Below are 15,680 nucleotides of genomic sequence, written 5' to 3'. Positions count from 1 at the left end.
ATGTGACATGGAATAGTGTGGCATGCTCATCTGTTGTGGTTTTGTTTCTTTCCCTCATATGCTCTGGAAATGGTCTTATTTACCATTTTCTCCCCAGTGGATAGGATAGTACACAAGGGTATGTGGGAGGTGCTAGAAAAATATTTGTTGACTGAAAGAAAAGAAAAGCACTCTTACTTGGTCAGCCAGTGGGGAGCTATAGAATGTGTAATTTAAAAATACATTTGGCGGCCAGGCGCGGTGGCTCACGCCTGTAATCCCAGCACTGTGGCAGGCCGAGGCAGGCGGATCACGAGGTCAGGAGATCGAGACCATCCTGGCTAACATGGTGAAACCCTGTCTCTACTGAAAATACAAAAAAATTAGCCCAGTGTGGTGGCGGGCGCCTGTAGTCCCAGCTACTCGGGAGGCTGAGGCAGGAGAATGGCGTGAACCTGGGAGGCGGAGCTTGCAGTGAGCCGAGATCGCACCACTGCAGTCCAGCCTGTGTGACAGAGCAAGACTCCGTCTGAAAAAAAAAAAATACACTTGGCCTGGAGTAGTGGCTCACACCTGTAATCCCAGCACTTTGGGAGGCCGAGGCAGGCGGATTACCCGAGGTCAGGAGTTCGAGACCAGCCTGATCAAAATGGAGAAACCCTGTCGCTACTAAAAATACAAAATTAGCCAGGCATGGTGGCACATACCTGTAATCCCAGCTACTCGGGAGGCTGAGGCAGGAGAATTGCTTGAACTCGGGAGGTGGAGGCTGCAGTGAGCTGAGACTGCACCATTGCACTCCAGCCTGGGCAACAAGAGTGAAACTCTGTCTCAAAAATAAAAATAAAAATAAAAATACACTTGTGGCCAGGTGCAGTAGCTCACACCTATAATCCCAGCACTTTGAGAGGCTGAGGTAGCAGGCTTGCTTGAGCCCAGGAGTTGAAGACCAGCCTAGGCAACACAGTGAGACCCTGTCTCCACAAAAAATTTAAAGTTAGCCGAGCTTGGTGGTGCCTGGGAGGCTGAGGCCAGAGGATCGCTTGAGCCCAGGAGTTCAAGGCTGTAGTGATTGTGCTATTGCACTTCAGCGTGGGTGACAGATTGAGACCCTGTCTCAAAAAAAAAAAAAAAAAAGAAAAGAAAAGAAAAAACAGGCCGAGTGTGGTGGCTCACGCCTGTAATCCCAGCACTTTGGGAGGCCGAGGCAGGTGGATCACTTGAGGTCAGGAGTTTGAGACCAGCCTGGCCAACATGACAACACCTGTCTCTACTAAAAATACAAAAATTAGCTGGGCGTGGTGATGCGTGCCTGTAATCCCAGCTACTTGGGAGGCTGAGGCAGGAGAATCGCTTGAACCTGGGAAGTGGAGCTTGCAGTGAGCCGAGATCGCACCACTGCACTCCAGCCTGTGTGACAAAGTGAAACTCCATCTCAAAAAAAAGAGAAAAAACAAAAGAATAAAAGTACATTTGCAATTTTGTTAACATTCCCGGCATAACAGGGTAAACCATCTTAGCAGTCTTTGGAAAGGAAATGCTTCCCTTTGTGAACTCCTGGCTGCATTGCTGTTGAAGGGGGGGCCTCAGACTGGATGATTTCCATGGGACAGGGGAGGGGCAGGTGGAGGAGCAGCAGGCGTTGCTAGCTGGAGTCCTGCGGCTTCTCTCCCTTTGGCCACTCATTTCTCTTACTGGAGAGAAAGACTGTTTATGGACCTCAGAACAATAGACAAATGCCTCCTAAAATGTACATCAGGTTCACTCATTTCCTTCCCAATTTCCAGGTGAGTACTCACCCTTCTGGCATCTGAACACCAGAGTAGTTCTTCGCGGTCTCACTCACAAGTGCAGATAGATACAATACCAGGTTTCCCTAAAATACTAATTTTACATCATAATATTCCCCTATTTGAAAACGTATAGTGGTTCCCAGTTCTTTACTTCCAATTTGGCCTCATCTTACCTCTCATTGTTTTCCTGAATTTCCCAACATAAGGTCTCCCTTTTCAATCTCCTTCTACTCCCAGAACAAACCCCACTTTTCCCCCAAGACCTCATTCTGATCCTCTTCCCAAGGAAGCATTCTCCTCTGCTCTGCGGCAATCCAGATCTTAAACTACTTTCACGTCCATGCTCAAGATTCATTCCCTCCATAAAACTGTGCTTGATTAACCCCACCCCATGAGAATCTCATTCCCTGAGACCTCTTCGGCCTTTATGAATCCATGTATCTGGTCTGCACCTCCCTACCCCACTTATGCTGCCTTGGGCTGTTTTTCAGGTGAAGTATATACTTCTTACTTCTCTGGTAGATCAAATGCTTCCTAAAGGTTCAAACTTACCTTTTCTACTTTCTCTGCGAGCCCGTTGGTGCCCAGTATGGTTTTACTCAGCAGTAACAAATGTCTTTTGATTGATAACCAGTGACAATAGCTAGTATGAATCAACGTTTATTGAGCACCTCCTAGTGCACTGAACTAAGTGTTTCACATCTATTTTTCTCATTTAATCTTTACCAAAATTTGTGGCATATGCCATTATTATTCTCACTTTGAAAATAGGGAAACTAAAATTAAGTAATTGTTCACACAGCAATTGAATGGTTGACCCTGGCTTGGAATCCAGATCTTTCTACTCTTCCCCAAATACAGGTCCTCCCTGTCACTAGAGCATAACACCTTCTCTGCTTTCTCTCTTTTTTTTTTTTTTTGAGACAGAGTCTCACTCTGTTGCCCAGGCAAGTGACATGATCTCAGCTCACTGCAACCTCCGCCTCCCGGGTTCAAGTGATTCTTGTGCCTCAGCCTCCCGAGTAGCTGGGATTACAGGCGCCTGCCACCACGACCGGCTAATTTTTGCAGTTTTAATAGAGATGGGTTTCACCATGTTGGCCAGGCTGGTCTTGAACTCCTGACCTCAGGTGATCCACCTGCCTCGGCCTCCCAAAGTGCTGGGATTACAGGCGTGAGCCACCACACCCGGCCTGCTTTCTTTTCTTCGTTGCACCATTGCTCTGTTACTAAGTCTGCGAATAGTGTGGAAGTCAGAAAACAACATTCTGATATACAGGAGATAACACAAAAAGCAAGGTTTACAAAACATGCAAAGTTACTAGTATTAATACACACACTTAGATACACACACAGCCTTGTGGGCGGAAAGAGCTGGACTTCTCCCCTAGCCAAAATGATATGTGGGTTGAGAACAGGCCAGGCTGCTTAAAACTGAAGGAATTAAAATATAATAGTTTTAAAGAGTTGGTACTTAGTTTTACCTTGGGATGGAAAAGACAAACCAGGTCAAGAGCTAAGGGTCTGGAAGGGTGGATCCTGGTTTGTTGTGAGGGGCTCATGGGAGACACTGGCAGAGGTGAGGTACAGAGTGAATGTAAAGAAACATAAGGTTTGGAGAGAACGTGGAGGGACATTTTAGATTAGCCTTAACAGTGAAACTCACCAAGAAACTATGTCCTCAGCAAGAGAAGACTCTTACTTCGATAGCACAAAATTGTCTTGCCTTTCAGTAGATACAGCGATCAAGGAGCTCTGTTCAAAGCTTAGATTTGACCATGTGACTTCTTTGCTTAAAACCCTTCAAAGGTTTCCTATCTCCTAGATGAATCATAACTCCTCACCCCATTACACGACGCCTTCCAGAATCTGGCCCCACCAACCTTTCTATCCTCTTTAGGATTTCATGTTGTGCTTTAGAACCCCAAACTCCTTATACCTCCTTATCCAAACCCATCCTGTTTCTCCCCGCTGTGCCTTGCTGACTTCTGGGAATGGTTTCTCCTCTCTCTGTGCACAGCAAGCTCCTTTGTCATTGAGGTCACACCTTCCAAGAGGCCTTCTCTGACCATCCCCCCCAAAGAAGGCCCCCAGCAGCATCATTCTATTTCAAGCTTCTCACATGTTTTAGCCGCAGCATTTAATGTGACATGGAATGGTGTGGCATGCTCATCTGTTGTGCTTTTGTTTCTGTCCCTCATATGCTCTGGAAACGGTCTTATTTACCATTTTCTCCCCAGTGGATAGGATAGTACACAAGGGTATGTGGGAGATGCTAGAAAAATATTTGTTGACTGAAAGAAAAGAAAAGCCCTCTTCTGGCTCTCAGGGAAAGAGGAAGCAGGTCACGAAGGCCAGCCTCCCTCATGAAGACAAGGAGAGCCCCTTCGGCTTCCATACAATTTGGTCCACTCACTGTGAGGAACCTGCTTGACTGTGCCTCCCCTTATCTGAGAATCCACTGCTAATTGAAATTTTGGAGATTCCTGGTCCCAGACATAATTCTCTGTCTTTTCCTCAAAGATATAAGTAACATTCAGCTTCTAAGAGTAAAGTCTGGCACTGCTTAATAAGATAATGTAAAAATGTGTAAGACCTTGGGGAGTGCCTCAAGGTGCATTGGTCTAGCTGGGGAAAACAGAAAACCTGCCCAGAAAAGTATACTATAAGAAGTGTCATCTACTAAAAATACAAAAAATTAGCCGGGCGTGGTGGTGGGCGCCTGTGGTCCCAGCTACTCGGGAGGCTGAGGCAGGAGAATGGCGTGAACCCGGGAAGCGGAGCTTGCAGTGAGCCGAGATCGCGCCACTGCACTCCAGCCTGGGCGACAGAGTGAGACTCCGTCTCAAAAAAAAAAAAAGTGTCAGAAGAGCCTAAGGGAGCAGCTGTAGTCAGCATGTGGGATTTGACTAGGGCCTTGAAGAATGTGAGGGCTTTTAACAGGAGGAAAAGAGCAGAAAGGATTTCACATGAAGATGTGGTTTGGTCAAAGAGAAAATTTCAAGGTGCTTTTGGAAGAAGAGGAGAGATAGTGCAGTGAAGGAGGACTTGAACAATTTCCAATGTTTTCGGAATCGCTTGTTTGTGAAATTTATGTAGTCCCTCCAAAATCTAATATGGGGCCAGGCATGGTGGCTCACACCTGTAATCCCAGCATTTTGGGAGGCCGGGGTGGGAGGATCACTTGAGGCCAGGAGTTTGAGACCAGCCTGGCCCACATCATAGTGAGGCCTCATCTCTACCAAAAAAAAAAAAGCTGGACATGGTGGCACATGTCTGTAATCCTAGCTACTCAGGAGGCTGAAGTGGGAGGATCACAGGAGGTCAAGGCTGCAGTGAGCTATGATTGTACCACTGCACTCCAGCCTGGATGACAGAGGTCTCTAAAAATAATAAATGTTAAATTAACATTTTTAAAAACCTGATTTGGTATTCCCATTGATAATTCAGTATCAATTACCCAGGAAAACTCCCATCATGACATGCTTCCAGTTTCTGGGGGCAACACTGCAGGAATGGGGTCAAAGACATAGGGGACCAGTCACCCTGGATACTGTCCTTTTGATCATAAAATGTGGGTTGAGTGAATCTTCTTAGAGCCAAATATAGAAGTTAAAATGCTGATTGATTACACACCTTCATTTCAATCATGCATGTTCTCTGTCTTCCAATTCTCTTCCTGGATCCAGGCCTGAAATCTTGGTATCCTTTGTGACTCCTCCCTCTTCTTTGCCTTCCAAGTCAAATCAATTGCCAAGGTCTCTTGATTGTATCTCTATAGTGTTTTTTGAATATATTCCCTACTCAACATTCCTATTGTCATACTATGAGCTACTACAAGAGCCTGCTAATTGACCTCTTTTTCTCTAACAAATTGCAATATCTTATGTCCCATTCTTATCTCTTGAAAGAAATAAATGAATTTCCCCACGGCAGTTCTCTAACTTTCAAAGTAACAGGGCTGGGCGGGGTGGCTCACACCTGTAATCCCAGCACTTTGGGAGGTCAAGGCGGGCGGATCATCTGAGGTCGGGAGTTCGAGACCAGCCTGACCAACATGGAGAAACCCCGTCTCTACTAAAAATACAAAATTAGCCTGGCGTGGTGGTGCATGCCTGTAATCCCAGCTACTCAGGAAGGCTGAGGCAGGAGAATCACTTGAACCTGGGAGGCGGAGGTTGCAGTGAGCTGAGATCACGCCACTGCACTCCAGCCTGGGCAATAAGAGCAAAACTCAATCTCAAAAAAAAAAAAAAAAAAAAAAAAAGTAACAGCCAGCAACCAGTTTTCTCAAAGTGTGGTCCACTGTATCTGCATCATTTGGAAACTTGTTAGAAATACAAAATCTTTTTTTTTTTTTTTTTAGATGGAGTCTTGCTCTGTCGCCCAGGCTGAAGTGCAGTGGCCCACTGGAGCGCAGTGGCCGGATCTCGGCTCACTGCAACCTCCGCCTCCCGGGTTCAAGTGATTCTCCTGCCTCAGCCTCCCAAGTAGCTGGGACTACAGGTGCAGGCCGCCACACCAGTTAATTTTTTGTATTTTAGTAAAGACAGGGTTTCACCATGTTGCCCAGGCTGGTCTCGAACTCCTGAGCTCAGACAATCCACCCGCTTTGGCCTCCCAAAGTGCTAGGATTACAGGCGTGAGCCATCGCACTCGGCAGAAATACAAATTCTTAAGCCCCAGCAAGACCTACTAAATCTGAAGCTCTGTGGATGGGGCCTAGCAATCTGTCTTAACAAGCTCTGCAAGTGATTCCGATGCCTATGAACATTTGAGAACCACTGTAATTTAAGCCATCCATGGAAATAAGTAATGAATTAATACACTAAGGCCTTCAAGTAACACATACGTATTTTATCTTATTAGTTATGTATTTAAATATTTTTGAGACAGAGTTTCACTCTTGGCCCCCAGGCTGGAGTACAGTGGTATGATCTTGGCTCACTGAAACCTCCGCCTCCCAGGTTCAAGTGGTTCTCCTGCCTCAGCCTCCCAAATAGTTGGGATTACAGGCACCTGCCACCACACCCGGCTAATTTTGTATTTTTAGTAGAGACAGGGTTTCACCATGTTGGCCAGGCTGGTCTCAAACTCCTGACCTCATGTGATCCACCCACCTCAGCCTCCCAAAGTGCTGGGATTACAGGTGTGAGCACCACCACGCCTGGCCTGAACTGTATACTTTAAATGGGTGAACTGTATGGTATGTAAATTATATCTCAGGAAAGCTGTTACATTTTTAAAAAGTGTTTCTGATGATGCATTTAATTCCACCCCACTAGAGATGTCTGTACATCAGGAAATTTGTCAAGAATAGCAACACTCTTGACCGGCCAGGCCCGGTGGCTCACACCTGTAATCCCAGCACTTTGGGAGGCTGAGGCAGGCAGATCACGAGGTCAAGAGATCAAGACTATCCTGGCCAACATGGTGAAACCCGTCTCTACTAATAATAGAAAAATTAGCCAGGCGTGGTGGCGCATGCCTGTAGTCCCAGCTACTTGGGAGGCTGAGGCAGGAGAATCGCTTGAACCCGGGAGGTGGAGGTTGCAGTGAGCCAAGGTTGTGCCACTGCACTCCAGCCTGGCGACAGAGCGAGACTCCGTCTAAAAAAAAAAAAATTAGCTGGGTGTGGTGGCATGCGCCTGCAGTCCCAGCTACTTGGGAGCCTGAGGCAGGAGAATACTTGAACCCAGGAGGTGGAGGTTGCAGTAAGCCGAGATCGCGCCACTGCACTCCAGCCTGTGTGACAAACTGAGACTCCATGTCAAAAAAAAGCAACAAGAAAAGAATAGCAGCACTCTTAATAGCCTCAAACCAGAAGCAACAATATCCATCAACAATAGAATGGACAAAACAATTAACTGTGATATACTACAACAAAGAATTATTATGCAGGAAGGAAAACAAACTACAGTTACATGCCATCACGTGCATGGATCTTCTGAACATAATATTGAGAAGAAGGAAGTCACAAGAAAGTATATGAATTATGGTTCCATTCGTAGCAAAACTATCTTGTTTGGGGACCCACACATTGGTGGTTAAGCCATAAAGAAAAGCAAGCAAGGAAATGATGACATCAGGGAGTGGTTTCCAAGGAAGGGGGCTGTGATGAGGAAGGGGCTCAAGGAAGTTCCTGGGATACCAGCAATGTTCTGTTTTCCAACCTGGTGATGGATATGCGGCAGTTCACACTACAGCAGTTTATTAAGTTGTGCATATATTATGCTGTATGCAATTTTCTGCATTATATTAGACAACAAAAATATTTAAAAATAAAGAAGTCTTATTAATACCTAATGGCTTGAAGGTCTTTATATATTATATTTTCTCGGCGGAAAGTACTATTATGGTCTCATGGGGCACGTGACCTTTTTTATTTTTATTTTTTGACTTAAAAACAAGATCGACATACCCAAAAAGAAACATATGTTGGGAAATTTAGGTACAGAGACAACCACGTGGGATCACTATTTGAGGGCAGGTGGGGCTGGTGGGAGGGAGTTCTGTGCAAACCACATGGGTATTGCACATGCAGTGCCAGGCCTGGATCAACTGCACATGAATGGCAGCCACTACGCCAGGAGCTGACTCAGCATTTCGCTTCCTCTCTTGCTCAGTCCAGGAAATGAGGCTATGGCAAAATCACCCTCTGTCTCACTTTTTTTTTTTGGTCAGTTATTACTATTTAGTTCTGTAGCTATCTGTTTCTCTTGCATGAATTTTTTTCTAGATACCATTCTTCCCCAAAAAACATTTTTAAAAAGTAGTAACCAAAGATGAATCCAATAATGTACCAATGACTTTATCTGCAAATCCACCACCTCTTACGAGAATCCCCGGATGCTCGTCTTTCTTCTCAGCTCAATTAACACAGCCTCTCCCTGCTAGCCTTAATTATTTCTCCCGAGGGTCTCTGTCTCTAGGTCTCTCTCTAGTTCCTCCTTCCAAGCTCTGCTCAATGAATCCTCCTAGCCCTGAGGCATAGTATTCCTTTGTGTGATCTGCTTGTGTGTGTGCATAATCTACAGTTGCTAGAAATGAAAATAAAAAATTGGGTGGGGAGAGGGTTGTACCAGCTCCACCATAATTGCAGCAGTCCTTTAGGGAGCCTCATCTCCCAAATATTGTGTGTCTTTTTTCATTGTTTCTCTGGCTTGCAGGAGAAGAAATGTCTTTGGGGTGGGGAGGGGCTGGGGGCTTGGTAGGAGTGATGAGATTTAAATTCTGGCCCTTAAGAAAAATGCTAAACTACCCTTCCCCAGAAATGTGTGTGCCATTCCCAATGATAATGTACACAATTTGAGAAGTATATAGCAAAACAGACCCAATCACAGTGCAGGGTGGCAGGGGCGCAGAAACAAATCCTGAGGCCTTCACACTAAAATCTAGTGCTTGATGTTCCAGAGAATAGAGCTTCCCAGCTTCCAGCTCCTGGTGCCTAGAGCAGTGTGAAAGTAACCAACTCACGCACTGTGAGAATAAATTCCACAAAGTAGGCAGAGCAGATCCCCAAGACTCTGGGTCCCTGTACAATTCCCAGAAATGGCAGATCTCAGATGACTCATCTTACTTGGAAAAGCACAATTTTCTCCCCAGGTATCAAGCAAAAGTCCACTGGAAGTCTTATTCTGTGCAGATGATAAGAAAGAGGAAGTTCCCTTCTCCTGAATACTAATAAATTAAAATAGTTTTAAAATATGCTCTAGAAAAGAAGGCAGAAGTGTATACGTCACAGGTCAGTGTGGTTTAGGAATTGTTTCAAGAGAACAAGGCTGTGGACTTTCTTTTCAAGGGCTGGAGGATTGAGGGGTGTTTAGATGCTCTTGTCTTGCAAGTAATCTATTTTCACCAGATCTAGAGTTTTAGCGTATTGCACTATAGGGGAAAAACATTTATTTGTGCAATTGCTACTGTTTTCTGCAAATTCCTGTCTACTTAGAGTGAATGAAGTAAATAAATGGACTTCCGGATCACCACCAAGGGCAGGTGGATAACCTCTCTCTATGCCATATGCTAATAAAAATGTGTCTTGTGCTACCAAGTAGATGTACTACTGTGTTTGCGAAATGGAGCATATTTTTAAAGGACCTGGGGAAATCATGCAACTTTTAAAACCAGGGTCACCAATTGGCAGACAGTCAGCTGTCTTTTCTTTTCTTTTTTGGAGACATCGTCTCACTGTCACCCAGGCTGGAGTACAGTGGCATGATCACAGCTCACTGCAGCCTCGAACTCCTGGGCTCAAGTGATCCTCCCACCTCAGCCTCCTGAGTAGCTGGGACTACAGGTGTTAGCCACTGTGTCTGGTTAAGTTTTTAAATTCTTTTGTGGAGATGGGGTCTCCCTATATTGTCCAGGCTAGTCTTGAACTCCTGGCCTCAAGCAATCCTCCCTCCTAGGCTTCCCAAAGTGCTGGGATTACAGGCATGAGCCACTGTGCCCAGCCCAAGTGTCTTTGACTAACACAATGTTTAAAAATCTTTGGAATATGAATGTCTTGGTGGGTGGCACACAGGCTCTCTAACTTTCCCAAATCCCCACTGCTCTCTGTTGTATTTCTCCTGGCTACTTCACTCATTCATTTTGGAATGTTTGGAGCATTCACAAGTCATGTTCCAAAAGACTTTCAAATTTGCCATGCAGTTCTTTTCTCTTTTTCTTTTCTTTTCTTTTTTTTTTTTTTTTTTTTTTTTGAGACAGGGTCTCACTCTGTTGCTCAGGCTGGACTGCAGTGGTGTGATCATGACTCACTGCAGCTCTGACCTCTCTGGGGTCAGGTGATCCTCCTACCTCAGCATCCTGAGTAGCTGAGACTACAGGCACATGCCACAATGCCCAGCTAATTTTTGCATTTTTTTGTAGAGTTTCACCATGTTGCCCAGACTGGTCTTGAACTCCTGGGCTCAAGCAATCCACCTGCCTCAGCCTCCCAAACTGCTAGGATTATAGGCATGAGCCAGCCCATCATGCTGTTCTTTAAAGGGACCTCAATATACATATTATATATATATTTTATACATTACATATATGATAATCATTGTACCAAATGCATAATCACCATTTATAAATCTGGATTTTCACAGGTGGCATTTTCTGAAAGTAGTTATATTGACTCTTTTTCTAAACAATTCTGTAATTCCACCCCAGAAACTAAGTTTAGATAAGAAGTTATGGCCTCACCTGATTCCAGTCTTCTCGCTCTCTTGAAATCTTACTGAAGCTGTCAACCTTCTGCTTCAAAAATTAGCAATTTCCATTTGGAAGAATAGGATAATTGTTTCATTTTTGTAAACAGGCAGGAGATGAATGTTGCAATGAACGGAACAACGGAAGTACAGCACCCCTGGGTCCACAGCACCTTCAACGACGAGCCCCAGAGCCTGTCTTCATCAGTCAGGTACCCAGGGGCAAGCGGCAACACAGGGGCCGTGGCTAGAGGGACTCTAAAGGCACAGCGTAGCTGAGAGGCTGCAAGCGAATTCTCCTCGTCACTCACTGCTCATGCAGAAATGACACCTGGGTTTTTATCTGGGGGGAAACCAGTAGCTCTAAGTAATGTGGGTCCCTCTAATGCTGTCCCCAGCTGTCACCCCTGTGTCTCAAACTGCTCCTTCGATTGTGCGGGGAAGACTTTCCAAATCCTCTGAGAGAAAAGGAACCAAGCAGCTTTCTAAAGAAAACCACAGGCAAAACAACTTCACGCCCACTCAGGCACAGCACCAGTTCCTTCCTCACGGATGAGAACATTCAAAGCCAAGGTGGTCAGCTCTCCTGTCTCCCCCTCCAATGCTAAGCAGCTCACGTTCCCTTTGCCAAAACTAGAGTCCCTGCTAGCAAACCTCAGACCAGGTTTGTGGGTCTCATAGGCCCTGGTTTTGAGAATTAAATAACTTCTGTGGCTGACTCAGGCAAAAGCATGATCACCAAATTCAGGCCTGGGCAGGTTACAGAGGCTTTTGGTTCACCACCAAAATTCTTTAGTTTCTTTTATGGCTCTGCCAGGCTTCTTTTCACGGAACTCCTGACCCTCCTGCTAAATTGCTCCCTCGGCTGCCTGTTTTCTTGGTGAAGGCTGCAATGATGGGGGTCAAGCTTGCTGTCTATGCTGCCCCAAAACGGGGCTCTGCAGAAAATGATGGTAACACAAGGACAGCGTCTGGGAAGCACCTAGCATTCAGCCGGCACTCAATAAATGTTAACTGTTCATCATTTAACAAATGCTTATTGTAGGTTTACTCAATACACAGTACTGTATAGGATATTCTAATAAATTAATAAAATGCTACTCTCCTAGGAACTCAATATCACTGCCCAAGATGGTAGCCACTGGCCACATGTGGCTATTTAAATTAAAAATGAATTTAAATTAAAGGTTCAGTTCCTCCATTGCAGAAGCCTCATTTCAAGGGCTCAGTAGCCACAAGTGGCTAGCGGCTATTGTTTTGGACAGCACGGATTATAGAACGTTTCCATGATCACAGAGAGTTTATGGATTCTCTCATAGTGCTGGTCTAGAGTGGAAGCCAGGCAAGGAAACAAATCATCACTTGTACAAAACCGAAAGTTCCATTTGAAATCTATTGTTTCAACATGGTGCAGTAGGAGCTTTAACAGAGTTACTTGCAAAGTACCATGGCACTCAACGTAAGGGTAGCAAACTCTAACCTACCGCCCAGGAGCAAGACCCCACCTACCAGCCATGGAGACAACCATTTTCTATTCCAATGACAACCCATACTTCCCATCATTACAGATAATCTTTAGGAAAAGCAGCCATTTTGCAATGACCTTGAGAGCAATTTCCCATGATCAGAACCAAATTGTTTGCTATTTTAAATTTGCTACTCAGAGTAAACGAAAAAGTTCCGACCCAGTGAAAATGCCAAAAAGTAATTTAAATGGAGTTCTTTCTGTGACTCTTAATTCAAATCAACTAATATTATTGAGCATCTATTAGGTCTTACTCAAAGTCGAGTAACAGGAACTCTTAGTTGAATAACAGGAATCTTGTAGAGGTGAGGCAAATGTATGTGATTATAATATTTAGCAGGGCAATACGTTATAATGGAGGTATCAATTACTATCCAAACACCTGAGAAAGACTATGTCGTTCCAACGGTGGGGATGCTTTCTGGGGGTGATGGTATTTGAACCTGTCCCTAAGAGGACAGGCAGGATTCTCACAGCTGGAGATAGGAGAATGAGACCCACCCACGGAGCAAAGGCACAGAGGCCTGAGAAACGCATGACACGTAGTTTCAAGTCCAAAATTCAACTTTGGAAAACAGAAAAGGGAAGGGGGAGAGAAAGAGAGACAGAGAGAGAGAGAACCAAAGCCAAAATCTAAAGACAAACAAAAGTCATTAATTCTTCGTGAAGCAGAACCTTCCTATTGGGGCCCCCTTATAAGGAGTGTGGGCATCTCCTGTCATCTGCAGGAGACATCCGAGGCATCTGAACAGGGGAAAGGCATCATCAGATGTGGATTTAGAAAAGCTCTGGTAATCGTTTGCTCCAATAATGATGGATGGAGTGTGGAGGGTAAGCATCTGCAAGGTGGGAGCCCAGCTGGGAGGTCTGATTCAGTAGAAACACTACAAGGGGCAGAAGGACAGCACTGTCAGCCTGAGTGGAAAAGAGACGAGGAGGTGTGGTCTGTGCCTTATGCAGCCAAGGGATGACAAATGTCAGCAGCTGGAACAAACCACCAGCACAGGCCTCGGGCCACTGGCCTCTGGTCACTGCCGAATGGAGATGAAGAGTCCTGACTATAGTCTATCCGCATGTGGCTTTGGGGAGGGCCCATTGTTTCTGTGGTCACCTCCCAAGCTGCATGAGATGACTGGAGCAGGTGTGATCTCCATGGGATCCGGCTATCTTGTAAGCACAGGCCATGGATCAGAAAGAGTCAGCACTCCTGAAAATACAAACAAATTGAGATACATATCCCACCTTATTTTCAGGAATTTAAGAATTCCTAAATATTAGGATAAATTTAGGAATTCCTAAAATTCCTGAAGATTATCTGTAATATGTAAGAGATACATAACCCTCTTATTAAAATTAAGACAAAATGACCGTTAATAGTAGAAATAATTATTAGTTATTTCCACCCTCCTAGGCATGTGTGTATTTGTCCAATAAGTTACTTCATTCTCATATGACGTCCTCCTCCTTTGGGCCCTCAAAGCCCACTGCAGCAGAGATTACTTGATGGTCACTAAAATTGCATGCCGCTGGACTACATTACCCAGCATCCACTGCACCAAGAGGTGGTCATATGACTGGGTGCTATCTAAAGGTATGCTAGAAGAAGTGATGTCTGCAACTCCCAGGCCTGGCCTCTAAAAATCTCCAACCAGGAGACCTCCAAGCTCATTTTTCTTCTTTCAGCTTGATGCAGACAAGCATGGTGGCCTTCAAAACCAGGCCAAAGGTAGAGTGATAAATCAGAAGAAGCCCAAGCCCCAAAATTACCAGAGGGAGACCTGCCTGATAATAACGAACATCTATTTTGGCTTTTACATGGGCTAGAAATAAATTTCTATGATTCTAGAGCCAATTTACATTTGGGAGATTTGTTTGTTACAGGAACTGCAAGACCTTAACTAATACAACCTCTTACAACACTTATTCTGTTTTGTATTAGACTTACCTATGTACTTTTTATCCCCCTTTTAGACTGTACATACCTTATTTTTATTTGTAGTTGCTCAAGGGGTTTTTAAGATTATCAAAGGGACATCAATTGTGCAAGGATTATTATCCCCATTAAACAGATCTAGGCTGGATGTGGTGGCTCACGCCTGCAATCCCAGCAGTTTGGGAGGCTGAGGTGGGAGGATCACTTGAGCCCAGGAGTTCCAGACCAGCCTGGGGAACATAGTGAGACCCCTATCTCTACAAAAATAAAAACATTAGCTAGGCATGGTGGTGCACACTTGCAGTCCCAGCTACTCAGGAGGCTGAGGTGGGAGGATCGCTTGGCCCAGGAGTTGGAGGTTGCAGTGAGCCACAATCATGCAGCTGCACTCCAGCCTGGGTGGCAAAGTAAGACTGTATCTCAAAAAACTTTTTTTCTAAAGATGTAGAGGTATCCAGCCACTCGTTCATTTAAGGACAAAGAATAAATAAGGGAACAGTGCCTGATTTGAGGTCTTGGACATCTTGTCTATCTCGAAAGACAGGGAAGCACAACATCCTTGAGGTATTGAAAACAAAAAGTTTAATCCTATATGAAGCTATTTGCTGAGAGCAAGATCTAAATAAGAACTCATCATGTTTTACTAACGCAATTCCAGCCTCCGTACAACTGTGTGACCCTAGACAAGTCACACAACATTTCTAGGTCCCAGCTTTCTCAGTTAGAAAATGATGAGGCATCCATCCTGGCGAACACGGTGAAACCCCACCTCTACTAAAAATACAAAAAAAGTTAGCCGGGTGTGGTGGTGGGCGCCTGTAGTCCCAGCTACTCGGGAGGCTGAGGCAGGAGAAAGGCGTGAACCCAGGAGGTGGAGCTTGCAGTGAGCTGAGATCGCGCCACTGCACTCCAGCCTGGGAGACAGAGCGAGACTCTGTCTCAAAAAAAAAAAAAAAAAAAAAAAAAAAAAAGAAAATGACAGGGCAGAGCCACATAAGCCCTAACGTGTTTTCCAGTCCTAACTTCTCTAGCATCTATTGACCAGTCAACCAATAGCTTGAATTGCACCATTAAGTTTGTTGGGCCATTCATTACTCTTTCAAAATAAGTTATTTTTAGAATTCCCAACCTTTCATGAAAGTAAAGTCTAATAAAACACTAAACTGGGTTTTAGTTTTAAATGACAAAAGCTAATTAAGATGTTTGGATATTATCATTTTAAAAAATTCTTTCTCACAATAGGGAAAAAATGCTAT

General features: G+C 44.7%; 1 protein-coding gene across 2 annotated transcripts in view; it reads right to left on the bottom strand.

Annotated features, from left to right (window-relative positions):
* WNT5B (Wnt family member 5B) overlaps positions 1–15,680 on the bottom strand; it is a 122,641-nt gene that overhangs the window by 22,310 nt on the left and 84,651 nt on the right. Inside the window, exon 1 of one of the 2 annotated variants that reach the window (XM_063672296.1) lies at positions 10,962–10,978. The exons of the other annotated variant lie outside the window; for it this stretch is intronic. The gene's annotated coding sequence lies outside the window, so the exon portion shown is untranslated. Of the gene's footprint in view, positions 1–10,961; positions 10,979–15,680 lie in introns of those variants that run through there. 2 annotated transcript variants of the gene reach the window in all.

The sequence above is a fragment of the Pongo pygmaeus genome, chromosome 10, assembly GCF_028885625.2.
Source record: "Pongo pygmaeus isolate AG05252 chromosome 10, NHGRI_mPonPyg2-v2.0_pri, whole genome shotgun sequence".
Lineage (NCBI taxonomy): Eukaryota > Metazoa > Chordata > Mammalia > Primates > Hominidae > Pongo > Pongo pygmaeus.
The sequence above is the reverse complement of the archived record's forward strand: the minus strand, read 5'-3'. Positions and strand labels throughout refer to the sequence as shown.